General features: G+C 56.4%; 1 protein-coding gene across 1 annotated transcript in view; it reads right to left on the reverse strand.

Annotated features, from left to right (window-relative positions):
* The window catches only part of CPLX2 (complexin 2), a 62,973-nt gene extending 49,778 nt beyond the window's left edge, over positions 1-13,195 (reverse strand). The window contains exons 1-2 of the mRNA XM_034779684.1: positions 13,080-13,195; positions 3,469-3,557 (exon numbers count right to left, since the gene is read on the reverse strand). The gene's annotated coding sequence lies outside the window, so the exon portion shown is untranslated. The remainder of the gene's footprint in view (positions 1-3,468; positions 3,558-13,079) is intronic.
* Positions 13,196-13,493: the final 298 nt, after the last annotated feature.

The following is a 13,493-nucleotide window of genomic DNA, read 5'->3' on the forward strand; positions in this document are numbered from 1 at the left end:
TGATGCCTGCAAACCAAAGTCAGTGACTTGGCAGCTGGGGCACTGGGCCTGCTGCTCGTCATCTCACTAGTCCTTTACGCTCCTCCAAGCCTAGATCGACCCGTTGTCTCTCCTTTGAGCCTTAGGTGGAAGCGCCTTGGAGCTCCTGGGTCTGTGGATGTGCAGCGCCCGGCGCTGTGGGACCCTGCTCCCTGACTGGGGCTGCTAATGAATAACACACGTCACTGACCCCAGTGGAAGGTAGTGGGGTCATCCAGAGCCCGGGTCTCTATTTGCCTTTGCACAGCCCCCAGCACAACACGGCTCTGACCCTGACTGGAGTCGCTGAGTGCTGCTGTCATATACATATGAAATTAAGAATCATTATTCTCATTAATACTCTCTATTATTAATACTTTTTCTCCTTGAAACCCACGGGCAGGTTCCATGGTGATCAGTGAAGCAAACCCTGTCATTGCTGCGTCACCTGTAATCGCTGTGTAATTGATTCCCTTGGATTTGCTGCGTATGCTCAGGGCTGTCCCCACACCAGAGAAATGGGAGATTTCTGCCTGCCTGGCATCACCCTTTTGCACACCCCTTCCTTGCGGGGTAAAGGCGAGTGGCACCAGGAACCTCTGCACACTGCTCCAGGGGAATCAGCCATATCGGTGCCGAGCCTAGGAAGTGACCTGGGTTTGACTGGCACACACCCCTAGATTGCCCTGTGATATGCGTGGCTGGAATCTAGCGGAGGGGAGACGTCTCGTCCTCATGGCTTTTACAGAGCAGCATGCGCCTTGCCTGTCTGTGCCATGCATTATTAAACAGATAAGACTGCAGCCCCTCGGTGTTTTTCCTGCCTGGGCTTTGCTGCACAGGAAGTGGGTTCTTTGAGCAGATAGTTCTCTCGGAAATTCCCTGCTAAGCTCAGGTTGCGGATCTGGAATTGCTGCAGGTACGGAGGATTCTCTTAACGGGTTTCTGACTTTACAGGTTTCTTCTAGGTTCTTTCCTCATCCCTCCCCCCCATGGTATAAATTCCGTTTTCCATCAAAGAGCCGTAACACGTTCAGCCCCAATGTTAGCATCAGTGCCCTGGCTTCTCCTGGCCTTACTCACACAGCAGTTCTTATGGCATTCATATCCCTAATGCGGTCTAGAGATGCACGCTTGCCCCGTGGCCAGCCCATCAATATTTATGGCAGGCGCACACACACACGCACAATGCCTTGCAGAGGAGTCAGAGAAGGAGCTGTGAGCAGAATACCAGGAGCCACTTACTTATCTCTCCGCATCCGACAAAGGGTCTCTCTGGAGACCTTGCACTGCAGAGCTCCTCTCCCACCCCTTGGCCCACCCCTCCGGTCCCCAACCAGCCCTGAGAGGCTTCAAACACCCACCAACATCAACAGCCAGGCTTTGAGATCTGCTTTTGTGGAAAAGCAACAATCCAGAAGACTCCTCGGGGAAGGGTGGGGATAAAGCGCCTAGTTCACCTAGCCCACCCTGGCCCGCAGCTCGGTTGCTTGACACCCCTTTTTGTGTCTGTACCTTGCTTTGCACAAGAGGATTTCCAAGGGCTTTGCAAACATTACCAATGACTCAGGCTGAGATTGTCCAAGCTGCCTGCTGGGAGGCGGATGCACGGTTCCTGCTCGATTTTGGTTGCCAGTGGGCATCCAAATGGGAATGGGGCTGCCACATGCCCTGGCCATCTTCCGCCTCACCCTCGCGGGAACCTCACGGGGCTGCTGCAATTATCCCCGTTTTGCAGGTGAGGAAACTGAGGCACAGAAAGACAGGCAGTGACTTGCCCGGGACCATACGGCAAATTGCCAGCAGAGCTAGGAGTGATCACTGCCAGGCCCTTCTTGTCTTACCCCTGGCCAACCCCCCTGCCCCATCAGAGCACGGTCCCTGAATCTGAGCTGAACCCTGGGAGCTGAGCTTTGGGTTGGGACACACTTTGGTTTTGATGCCACCAGAAGCCATGTCCTGCCAGTGTTTTCCCCCAGGGGCAGTGCAGGTAGCACAGAGCCCCCTCAGGACGGCTTCCACCACATGCCAAGGCGTGGCAATTCTGCCAGGAGGACTGGCGCCAGGCTGCCAGCTGCATGGAGAGGAAGGCTGGCTAATGCTCGGCGTGCTAGCCTGCGGCCCGGAGCCTAACTGCTATGGGAATCAGTGGAAGTTAGGAGCCTATGCAGATGTTAGGAGTGTAACATCCAGCCCTTAGTCTTTCTCGGCTTCTGTGGAAATGGGGATGCTAGCAGGGCCAGAGCCCTGGGGGGTGCAGGGAGAAATACACTACGGGTTGTGCTCTCACATACCAGGGGAATGGGGCCTGGTAAGTACCAGGTATACGGGGGAGGGGGGAGCAGGATGGTGCAGGAGGAATGGCACAGTTTGCAAAGGCAGTAGCATGACCATGGGAGGGATGGTCAGATACTACAATGATGGGCACAGTACCATACCTAGATGGAGAAAGGGAGACCCATGGACAAGGGAAGGGGGAGGTAGGCGGGTAAATGCCGAGCTCACTGGAGGCCACGAACTTAACGAGATCCCAAAAGGGATTGGCTGTTTCTATGGATATTATAACGCAGGACAAACATCCTGGCAGGGCGATTAGATCACCTGCTTCAAGGGGTGTCAATCTCCAATATCCCCCGCTGCTGGGGTGGGTTCTTAGACCTTCTTCTGCAGCTCTCAGTGCTGGGCATTGTGGGAGCTGGGATCTGGGCTAGACAAGCCCAGGCACTGATCCAATCCGGCCATCCCTCAATCCCTCACTGCTGCCCACCACGACTGGCCTGAAGTTTCCCATTAAATCTTTTTTTGTTTTTGTTTTTAACCGGGACTGGCTTTCGAGTACATGATTCTTTTCCCCACCAAGTGTCACTTTCCTTGCAAATCACTGACTGTGTCAGAAAACTGCCCTTCCCCCCTTTCTTTTTGTTTCGTTTTTAGTTTTCAGCAGTTTTGGGCCCCAAATATTTCAGTTTGGAGGTTTTCAATGAAAAGTCAAAAAATGTCCAGGGGAACTCCCCGTTTCTGCCCAGCCCTCGTGCTGTGTGCATAGAAAACACCCTAATTCTTCTGCCCTCAGCCTTGGGGCGAGGTCCCAGCCCCGCTGCCCATCCCCAGGAGAGAAGGAGAAGGGATCCCAGGTTTCCCAGGAGCCCAGAGCCCCACCACTGATTTCGTCCGGGGCGGCTGCTCTGTAGTTTCCTTGCTGAGCTCTGCGTGCAGGCAACACCTCTGCGGTTCCCGCCAGCCCCCGGGGCACTGCGCTTGCCCTGGCAGCCGACCGCACCTCGCTTCCTGGCATTTGTGCTTGTTGGGTCATTGCCGGGAAAGAGGTTTGCAGGGAGAAGGCTGGTTCCCCCAGCCCGAGGGAGGGCGAGCGAGGTGCCAGCGACAGGCCGGAGAGGTGCATGCAGCGCAGGGGAGCACACACGGGATCGGGGAAGCTGCTGCGCCTACCTTTCCTTGTCTCTCCAGCCAGGCGTCCGGGGCACTAACACGACGGCTCCTCCTCGCTGGGGCAGAGCATGTCAGGGGCAGCCGGCGCCCTAGAGAGGAGAGAAGGGGAGGACAGGGTGAGGGGAGCTGGGACAGATCCGCCCGCTCCATGCCATGGCAGGAGCGTCACTCACACTGCGCGCAAAGCGGCCCAGGGGCAGCAGTAGGCTCCAGAGCACATGTGGCTCCCACCTCGTGCTGTCTCCCTCAGGATGCCCCCCCCCAGCCTCTCTGCCTCAGCCACCCTGTCAGGCACAGGTCCCCGGCACTGGGGGGACCCCCCCTTTATACTGAGCCCCCTCCTTCTCCTAGGTCAATATCTGTGCCTTCCTGGAGATAGAGAACTGGGCTCTCCCTATGCCAGGGATCTACTACCCTGGCCCACCCCACTCTCTCGCCCTCTGTCAGAGGGAACGTCCCCCGCCCCAGAGCACTCTGCTAAGCTGGGGTTAGCCTCGAGCCCGCGGAAAGGCCCTGACAAGAGCCTGGCGCCGGAGTTCAGATTCCATTCAAAGGAAAGCAGAACCTTGGAAGTGTGGAGCTGCTGTGTTCGGACGGCTGCCCTCCCCCTCAGCCCCGGCGGTAACAGCTGCAGCCCCTCCCCGCATTGCTCCCCTTCCGACTCCTTGGGAGACGGGGGAGTTTGGGATCAAGGTCTTTCTCTGAGGCCTTGAAGAAGGGACAGCACGACTTAGCGTGGCAGGGTGGCTGCTCTTGCAGGGACAGCACCGCTGCCAACCTCACCTCTGCCCACCCTCTGCTTTCCCAGGGAACGCGCCCCACGCCGCATGTTACAGGAGCTGCCGCATCGCCCAGCTAGTGGGCATGACACTGAGAAGCTGCACCCCCAGCACAGCTCTTAGAGCGCTTCCAGACTCATGCCTCCCGCTTACGAAGGGGGCCCGCACTACGGGAGCTTGGCACTGGGTTCGCTTCACCCGTTTCAAGCTAGGTAAGTTGCCTGGCTGTAAGTCCCACTGTCTCCCATTGCAGCCCATCTTAACTGGGGATCTCCCTGCCCTGGCCCAAATATCCCCCATGGCGAGCACTAGGGATGGTGCTGCATCACTGCACGGACTTGGCGCTTTTCTGGTGAAATGCTCTAATTTAATGGCCTGGCCCTAGGAGAATTGCATTTGCTGTTATTACTAGTTCAGTGTTCAATTACACTTGTCTAACTGGTGGCACCTGGGACCTCACTGATGTGTGAGGAATGACGGCTGTCAGGAGGCGACAGGGCTGAGCAGAGATTTGTAAAAAGCCAGCACAACCATGCTATGATTGAGCGGAGAGCAGCCTGGCTTTTCTCTCAGAGATGAAGAGAAACAATGTTTAGTGATGGCCTTGGGGTTCCCCCCATTGCTGGTTCCCCCCAGGGCAGAGTTAAATCAGTTTGGGTGCTTTAACCATCATGGATTTGCAGACTTTCAAATACTTGGGTTTCTTTGACATTTAATATTGACTCTGACTGTCCTGGCTTTCTAAACATCGTTTTTAAAATAATAACACTATTGTTAGTTTAAAAAACATAACAAGAATGTTGTTGCTTTTTAAAAAATAAAAACAACTCCTGTATGTCACGGAGAGGTCCTTCCAACTCTAATGCCAACTGCATGAAGTTTTTTGTCTGGGAATTTCCTTGGGGCTTTCAGTGTTTGTGACAGGAAGACTGCTCAAACGAGTCTTCAGTGAGAGGGATCTGCAAACAGGTACCAAGATCCCGGTTCACAAGGCAGTTGTCATCCCCACCCTTCTCTATGGGTGTGCGACCGGGTCACCTACAGACGCCATCTCAAGCGGCGGGAGTGGTTCCAGCGGCGCTGCCTCGGGGGGATTCTCAGGATCAGCTGGGAAGACCGACGCACTAACATCGGCGTTCTCTCTGCAGCCAACACCAGCAGTATAGAAGCACTGGTCATGAAATACCAACTCCGCTGGGCTGCCGCTGTGTACGTGTGCCTGACACTCGTCTCCCGAAGCAAGTGCTCTTCTCTCCATTAAGTCAGGGAAGAAGGGCTCGCGGAGGGCAGCGGAAGCGTTTCAAAGACATACTGAAAGTACAGCTTAAAAAGGGAGATATCAACCCAACAAACTGGGAGGACTTGGCGCGGAACAGAACACGGTGGCACCACACCACACACCAAGCCACAGGTCACTTTGAGGAGAACAGACGTGCTCATGAGACAGAGAAGCGACACAGGAGGAAAGAAAGGGCACAACAGTCCAGCCAACAACTACGTCTCCTCCAAGATCACACCTGTCACTTCTGTGGGAAAATCTGCAGGGCACGAATTGGCCTCCTCAGCCACTTAAAACCCACCAATGAACCCCCTTGGCAGACATCACCCTCGCATCGAGGGACAGCCGAAGAAGAAGAGGCGTTTGTGACCAGCAGTGGGAGACAGGTGTGACAAAATGGGAATTTTTGGGTACTACTTTTTATGAATCCTGTGTGTGCTACGGGGCAAGTCTCCACCTAAAACACTGCCGTGGCTGGGTGAAGAGGCTCCTACTGTTGGGGTAGCTAAGCCACCCCCCGAGAGGCGGTAGCTATAGCGACGGGAGAAGCCCTCCCACTGACATAGCGCTGTCCACAGCTACAGCCCTCAGCGGTGGGGATTTTTCACACCCCGGACCAATAACTTTTGAGTGTAGACCTGGCCTGAGCTTGTTTGTGGGGAAGTGCAAGAGACATGGGGGTGGGGGTGTCACTACTGGTCTGGGGAGGACAGAATGGGTCATTACAGGACTGGCTGAGGCCCACCCAGAGCGATGGAAAATCCGAGAAGACAATGAAAACCACGAGGGGCAGAACGCTGACGCCTAGCAACCAACCACCGAGAGGAAGGAGGTTTCCCCACCTCTCAGGAGGGAAGGGAAGCAGATGCCAGACTGGGAGGTGTCAGGGCACCGGGATCAGAGTGGGCTTTTGGAAGAGGCTGAGCTGTTCTCACCGGAGCCTGCACTCGAGTGGATTGCAGCGGGTTGCTCCGGTTTGGCCAGCTGGACTCTGTTCTCACCTTTATTTCTCTGTGCTAACCTACACTCCCAGTGCTGCCTTCCAGCTGACTCATAAACCCTCCTCTGCTTTGAAGCTGCTGCCCGATGTCACTACAGATACTTGTTGAGGTCCCCGAGGAGTGTAACAGTCTCTGACTGGGGTCTGTCTCACTTGGGCTTGCCGGTCAGAGCTCACGGGCTGAAGCCGGAGGCGGCGCAGCCTGAGGTGGTGAGGCCACAAGGCCTACCCTGACGGAAGAGTGGGACCCCTTGGGGGTCTTCCAAGGGACTGTTTAAAAGCTGGGGCGTAGCACAGATCTTGTGGCTCCGAGGCCAGGCCGGGGGAAGCTGTGTTGGCACAAGGCCTAAATCAGGGTGTTGACAGTTTCTCCTGCTTGCACAGCCACTGCAGCTAGCACAGGTGTTTGGAGCAATCATTTTGTGTCTCCTCCTATCAGTGTGACATGTGTTATGACATGACGCTCAGAAGCAAGGCCGAGCTCTCTGCAGGGAGGCTCCCTGGTGGGGGGGATGGAGCGACTCAAGACACCAAAGGGGCCGTCTGCAGCAGCCAGTCATGGAAGATAAGCGAGGAGCCTCGGCCTTCGCATTCCCATGTGGCCAATGATTGGGGTGGCTGAGTCCTTAGGGGGGCCGTGATTTCCCAAGGGCAGATGCTCAGCCCCTTTGTGGTGTCCCAGGCTGGGGCCCCCAAAACGGAGGCGCCTTAGATCACTAGGAACTAGGCCCTGGAGTGTAAATGACCCAGAAGCAACTGGCAGCTTTTCTGCGGAGTGACAATATGCACAAGCACCGAGCGGTAAGAGCAGCGTGGCTGCATGGCCCCAGGGACCTGCACTCTCACAGCAGCCTTTGCTCTGCGCGGCGACAGAGCCGTATTAAACACCTGCCAGAGCTGATGGGCTTTTGAGCACCAGGAAAGTGGAAATGGGATTGTGGTTCCTGGAGCAGGTTTTCAGCCCCAAGGTGCCTATGGGCTGTTGCTTTCACATGCTCCCTGGGGTGGCAGGGCTGGAGGCCCTGCAGATATGGTGCTCAGTCCCTTACGAGGAGACGGCATCTCAGGTTATCCAGGGGGGACTCTGGCTGTTGCGGGGATGGGCGGGGAGGGGCAGCAGGTGCTGATGGGAATGGAAATGAGTCACCCTCAGCTGACAAGAAAGGAGGCGGTGGCCTGTCGGGGTGCATGGTGAGAGGTGCGGACTGGGAGAACCGCGGGGAGCCTTGGCCGGGAAGGGAGCCCTGAATGGGACGAGGGACGGGGGCTGATGGGGACTCCGGGATGGAAGTGGTATCACTGCAGGAGCCACTGACTGGCCCCTTCTCCCCACTGCCCCTCTCACCCCAGAAGTGGCCCTTCCAGGGCAGAGCTAAGGTAGATTCCTGGGAGGTGGGGTGTGTGTGTGAACCTCGCCCTGGTGCTGCCTGGGCTGGGGACAAGCAAAGGGACTCAGACTCCAGGGTTGGCAATCCACCACCTTCAGCCAGGCCTAAAGTCACCTTTAAGGAAAAGGGGAGGAGTTTTGGGGGTCTCCAGGACCAATCCGGAGCTGGCGCCTCTCTTCCTTCATCGCTTTGTTGCAAGAGCGCATCATCACTGTGTCCTAGCAACATCATGGCCATTACCGCGGCAACGCACTGTGACATCACCCGCCAACCGGTTCCCTGAATGCTATGGAGAAATCTCCCAGGGCTTTTAGCAACTCAAAGCAGCCGAAAGAGGGCAGAGAAACAGCAAATGCCCAGAGTGAGGGGCCAGGCCGATGTTTCCTCAGGGTTAGCCAGGTCCCCGGGAAGTGAAATATTCCTCTGTAATACAGCAACCAACCGGGGGAAGGGGGGAGATTCAGCAAATTGTAGATAAACAAATGACCCAAGGGAGCGGAGGGAAAACATGTTTCAAAAGCTACTTCAGAGGAGCAATGGCTCTAATGGATAGGAGGCCGCACTTTGAAAACGCACTAAGGAGCAGGGAAGAGGTGTTACACTCCCACAGGCAGGAGACACCATTAACGAGCCGGGCACAGCCACAGATTGGGTTACTGAGAAGACTCCATTGCAGCTCCCGCCACTTTCATCTGTAGGAGGTCAAATTACTGTGCATGTAGCAGCGCTACAGAAGATGATACCTACCTCCCAGGTTCCTTTCATTGTCCCTAGGGACCTGCCGGCTGCTGCCTCTTCCCGCCCCCGGGGCAACCGCTCTTTAAAGCAGGGTGTGTTTGTCTTTTAAAACCTCTGCATTTTTAAAAAATTCAGCTCAGGGAGATGTGAGCGAGGAAAAGGGGCGAACCGAACCACACAGGCAGGAAGACTTTGCACAGGGTCTTTCATGCCAGTCATCTCCACAAAACGCTTCCCCTGGGGGCAGAACAAAGCTCTCCCAGCGCGGCAGCATCAGCTGTGAGTTCCACAACAGCTGGAGCGTTCGGGTCTGGGAAAGAGGGTCAAAGATCAGCTAAGTTCTGGGGAAATGGCTTCCAATTAAAACACACCATCTGCCCGCCCCGTATCCAGCCCATCCTTGGCCTGAAACCTGCCCCCAATTTACAGCTGTGCATTGATGTCAAGGGACTGAATGGAGAATATCAAATAGTTCTCACAGGCATTTGTGATAGGGTGCATATGTTTATATGAACCTATCACATTTCTCTAGTCCCTTTCATCTGGAGGGATCTCAAAGCACTTTATAAACTTTGTACATTCAACACCACTTAAATGCAGCCACCTCTGGGGCCGAGCAGTGACCACAAACTCACAGGGCAACGATGTCAGGGAGATGGAAATTGGACAAAGACAATGGGCAAGCAGCAAGTCTTATGCAAAAGTGCCCTGGGATCATGAACAGCCACATACAGCAGACAAAAGCTACGGGTTAAGGTCTCACCTGAGAGACTCCCAGGCAATGAACTGCCTGGTATTCAGGATTTAGCCTCTCTAGGGTGTTGTGGAATATACAGAGCAAGGAAGAGGGCGGCACAGAGGCAGCCTCCATTGGCTAATGAAAGTTCCAAACTGTGCAGATGTTCTGAACAGCTGCCCGGCTGCTGGCACTCACTACCTTAGGCAGCCCCACTGAGCTCTATGGGAACAGAGGTTGGCCAATGCTGGGCACTTTGCAAAGCCAATAAAAGAGACATGAAGCAGCAGGGACGAATATCCTTTCAGCTCCCTGCGTCTCTCCCAAGGACACTTCCGGGAGCAGTCATTCCATTTGCCTGACTTCTCATCTGTGCTGAAAACTCTGACTTTAAACACCAGCTTGTACCTGAAGTTCTCAGGGGTTTTTTTTCTTCTTAAAAAGGTTTGTGTTGTCTATACACTAGGAAATGAGTGGAGGAAGCCAAGTGATCCGGCTGGCTGATAAGAATCTCAGGTCACACCTTCATTCTTACCAAGTAATAGGGGGTAGCCGTGTTAATCTGTATCCGCAAAAACGAGGAGTCCCGTGGCACCTTAAAGACTAACAGATTTATTTGGACATAAGCTTTCGTGGGTAAATAACCCACTTCTTCAGATGTTAGTCTTTAAGGTGCCACCGGACTCCTCGTTACCTTCATTCTTATTTCATACTGATAACATGGTAGCACCCAAGAGACCTGCTGGGGACAAGGGCCCAGATGTGCTAGATCAGCAGGTCTCAAACGTTTGTACTGGTGACCCCTTTCACATAGCGACCCCCCCTTATAAATTAAAAACACCTTTTTATATATTTAACACCATTATAAATGCTGGAGGCAAAGCGGGGTTTGGGGTGGAGGCTGACAGCTCGCAATCCCCCATGTAATACCCTTGTGACCCCCTGAGGGGTCCTGCCTCCCAGTTTGAGAACCCCTGCGCTAGATGCTGTACAAACACACGCTCTGCCTTGAGGCGCTCACAGCGATAACACAACATAATGCATTGCAACAAGGAATTGAAGGGGTTGGTTCCTCCTGAACCTTTTGCTGCTTTCTAAAGAATATAAACTTCCCTGGAGGCAGTCTGGCCTCATGGCTGGGCACTGGCCAGGGGATCCGAGGATCTGGCCTCTACTCCTGCCACTGACCTGCTGCGTGCTTTGGGCAAGTCCCTTCACCTCTATTTGGCTCCTGCCTTTGTCTGTTTCAACTGTGAGCTCTTTGGATTGTCTCTTACTTTGCCCACCGTTCCTAACACATGGGAGCCCTGATCTCCGCTGAGGAGTCTCATGATTTGAAATTGTGATGACATTTCTTTTCCTTTCCCGTGCAGAGATCCTTGACAAAGAGCATTGGGGCTGCTCAATCAGCGTGGCTGCCAAGGGCGGCAAATCAACACTAGGCGTAGTTAAGGTGCGAACTGCGTTTCTCATCCACCTCTGGGAGGTGTTAATAGCTGTGTCTAGTTGGGATCATTGCAATAGTAATGCTATCGCGCAAGGCAATCGAAGAAACAAACACTCAGCCCCAGCCAAGGACCATTTTGAAACATGTTGTTATGTGTCAATCTGTCTTCAATGAGCTTTCTCCGGCCTCTGCTACACAGGAAAATGAGCCCCTGGGTTCCAGCGCTGGCCCGGCTATCCTGGTGATAGCGACGGACAGCGCTAGCACTCTGAGCGAGCGTCCAACACACACTAGTTCAGGTAATTACACCAGGGCTTAGCACTGACGTAGCTGCTGGCGTACCGTTCTGTTTGGAGACGCACTGTTCTGAAAGCAGGAATGGGCTGATGCCCTGCCAACCCAGAGAACTTGCACTGGTTTTTGACACCTCTGTCCTGGAGGGTGGGCAAGTGCCTCCTTCTTTTAACCTGAGTTAACAGCCTGCACCCTACCTCTTCAGCCCCCCCAGATAGCTCTGAGAAACCTAGCATCAGATGCCCTCCCCAGGCCCCCCCTTCTGAAACTCAGAGCCGAATCCTGCCTGCCTTATTCATGCAAGTCAGCCCACCGATACCGATGGGCCTGCTCATGTGCGTTAGGGGGGCAGCTCACCTTGCATAAAGCACTGTGTGTTCACACAACCTGCTGCTAAGACCAGACGCTGCGACTTGGCTCCCAATGTGCCCCCCAGCTCGGCACCCCACTCCTCACTTCCCAGAGGGGACTGGGGGAAGTGCAATGGGGTTTGGATGGACTGGTTCATGAGGTGCAGGTGCAGCTTGGCTGGAGGCGGAGTGGAGGGGCAGGAGGAGTGCCTGGTAGTATCTGAAGATGTTAAATAAGGAGGGAGAGGAATTCCGTGGGGGGCGTAGGGGGTCAGTGAGATAGCGCTAGGAGAAATGGGGTGAACTAAGGGAAAGGAGAATATAGGCTGTATACCAGGGAACCGCCTAAGAACGAGGCCAGTGGAGATGTCTTTTACAGTAAGAGGTGCGAGGTCCGTGTTTAGGACTCACTGGCTGGGCCAAGGAACTGTAGCTGCCCGTGCCGAGAACACAAGCAATGATGGGAGATGTGTGATGGAGCAGGGGATGGACAATTCGCTTCCTTTTGACTGGTTTGCTCACTAGGGCCCTGGTTTGTAGAAAGGCAGGACGTGTGTACAGAGCCCCCAGCTGCACTTCCCCAGGGCCTAATGCCAAACACACTGACTTCGGGGAGTCTGTCTATTCGGCCCAACCGGCTTTCGCTCAGACCACAATCGTATCACGGCTGGAGTGGCATGCAGCATCCTGGCCTGCCTGTTCTTAGCTTGGCAAGAGCCAGTCGTCAGACGGCCTTTGCCAGCGACCCCTTCTAACTGCAATAGGCACAAGGGAATCGCAGTTAGCCATGGGACAGCCCCATTGCCCCCCAGGGCCCCTTCCCCCTTGCAGTGCAGACACCTGCCTTGATTGCAGGTGCAGGAGCCAGCCCTCCAAAGCCCGGCACATAATTGCAGGAGGGTTTCGGGGGGAGCGTCCCCTCGCAGCTCTGCAGTGCCCCAGGCCTCTTTGCAGGGAGAGACAAGGATTTCCCCTCCTTTCCCTGCTCTCGGTTCAGCAATCCCGCTGGAAGCAGGCCCGTTAGCAAGCCCTGGTTGCAGAGGCACGGAGCAGCAGTGCTGCCCTGGGGGTGGAGGGCGGGTTCCCGGGGGAATCCCGCATCATCGCCCCCCACCCCCAGGATGCAGCTCGCCCTCCTCTCCTTGCTATTCTTTACCGCGCTTACATAAGAGGGCGGGGGAAGGGAGCCCCTTTCCCCATTGTTTCAGCTCCACAGCCCCGCAGCTCGGGAGCCATGGGGACAATGAAAGGCTCCCCCAGAAGAACCCGCCCGGCTCCGAACAGGCGCGGGGAGTGGAGGGAGGCGTGACTGGGGGGCTGCTGCGCCCCGGGTTAGCCGGGGGAGCCGCCCCGAGCCGGCGTGGGGAGCCCTGCGGGCTGGGGCTGGGGGGCCGGGCGAGCCGGGCCCCAAACCCGACCCAACAGGCCGGCTCCCGGGTGCTGCTGCCGGAGAGGGCTCGGGCCCCGTTGGCCAGCGCGCCCGGGGCGCACGGAGCTGTCCGCGCCCGCGGTGCTGAAGCCCGCGGCAGGCCGGGCCTAGGCGGGCAGGAGGCCGGGCCGGGGAAGGCGGAGAAGGGAGCAGACAAAGAGCGGTACGAACCTGGAAGCCGGGCGGGGAGGCTGCGCTGGAGGCGGGCGGCGCCGGGCAGAGTGCGCGCTGCCGGAGTCTGTGCACCCCGCGCCCCGCCCGGCAAAGGGGGGGCCGCTGGAAGCAGCCGCCGCCCGCCCTCCGCGGGGCACGGCCGGCCGGCGGGGCAGCGCTGCCCGGGCGCGGGAGGGGAGGCGGAGGCGGCTGGACGCGGCCGGGGGTGGCGAGCTGCGGCGCCGGGAGCCCCGAAGGCGGGGCGCGCAGGGGCTGGCTGGAGTTTGCCCCGCGATGGGTTTGCGCGGAGCTGCACGGAGACCCGCCCCCTCCCCGGGACCTGCGGAGCGCACGGGTGGGGGGGTCAGCCCAGATTTTCTCCTGCCCCCCTTCACCAAAACCCGGGCGGGCCGCCTCAGCCGGCGGGGGTGT

The sequence above is a fragment of the Trachemys scripta genome, chromosome 8 (genome assembly GCF_013100865.1).
Source record: "Trachemys scripta elegans isolate TJP31775 chromosome 8, CAS_Tse_1.0, whole genome shotgun sequence".
Taxonomy (NCBI): domain Eukaryota; kingdom Metazoa; phylum Chordata; order Testudines; family Emydidae; genus Trachemys; species Trachemys scripta.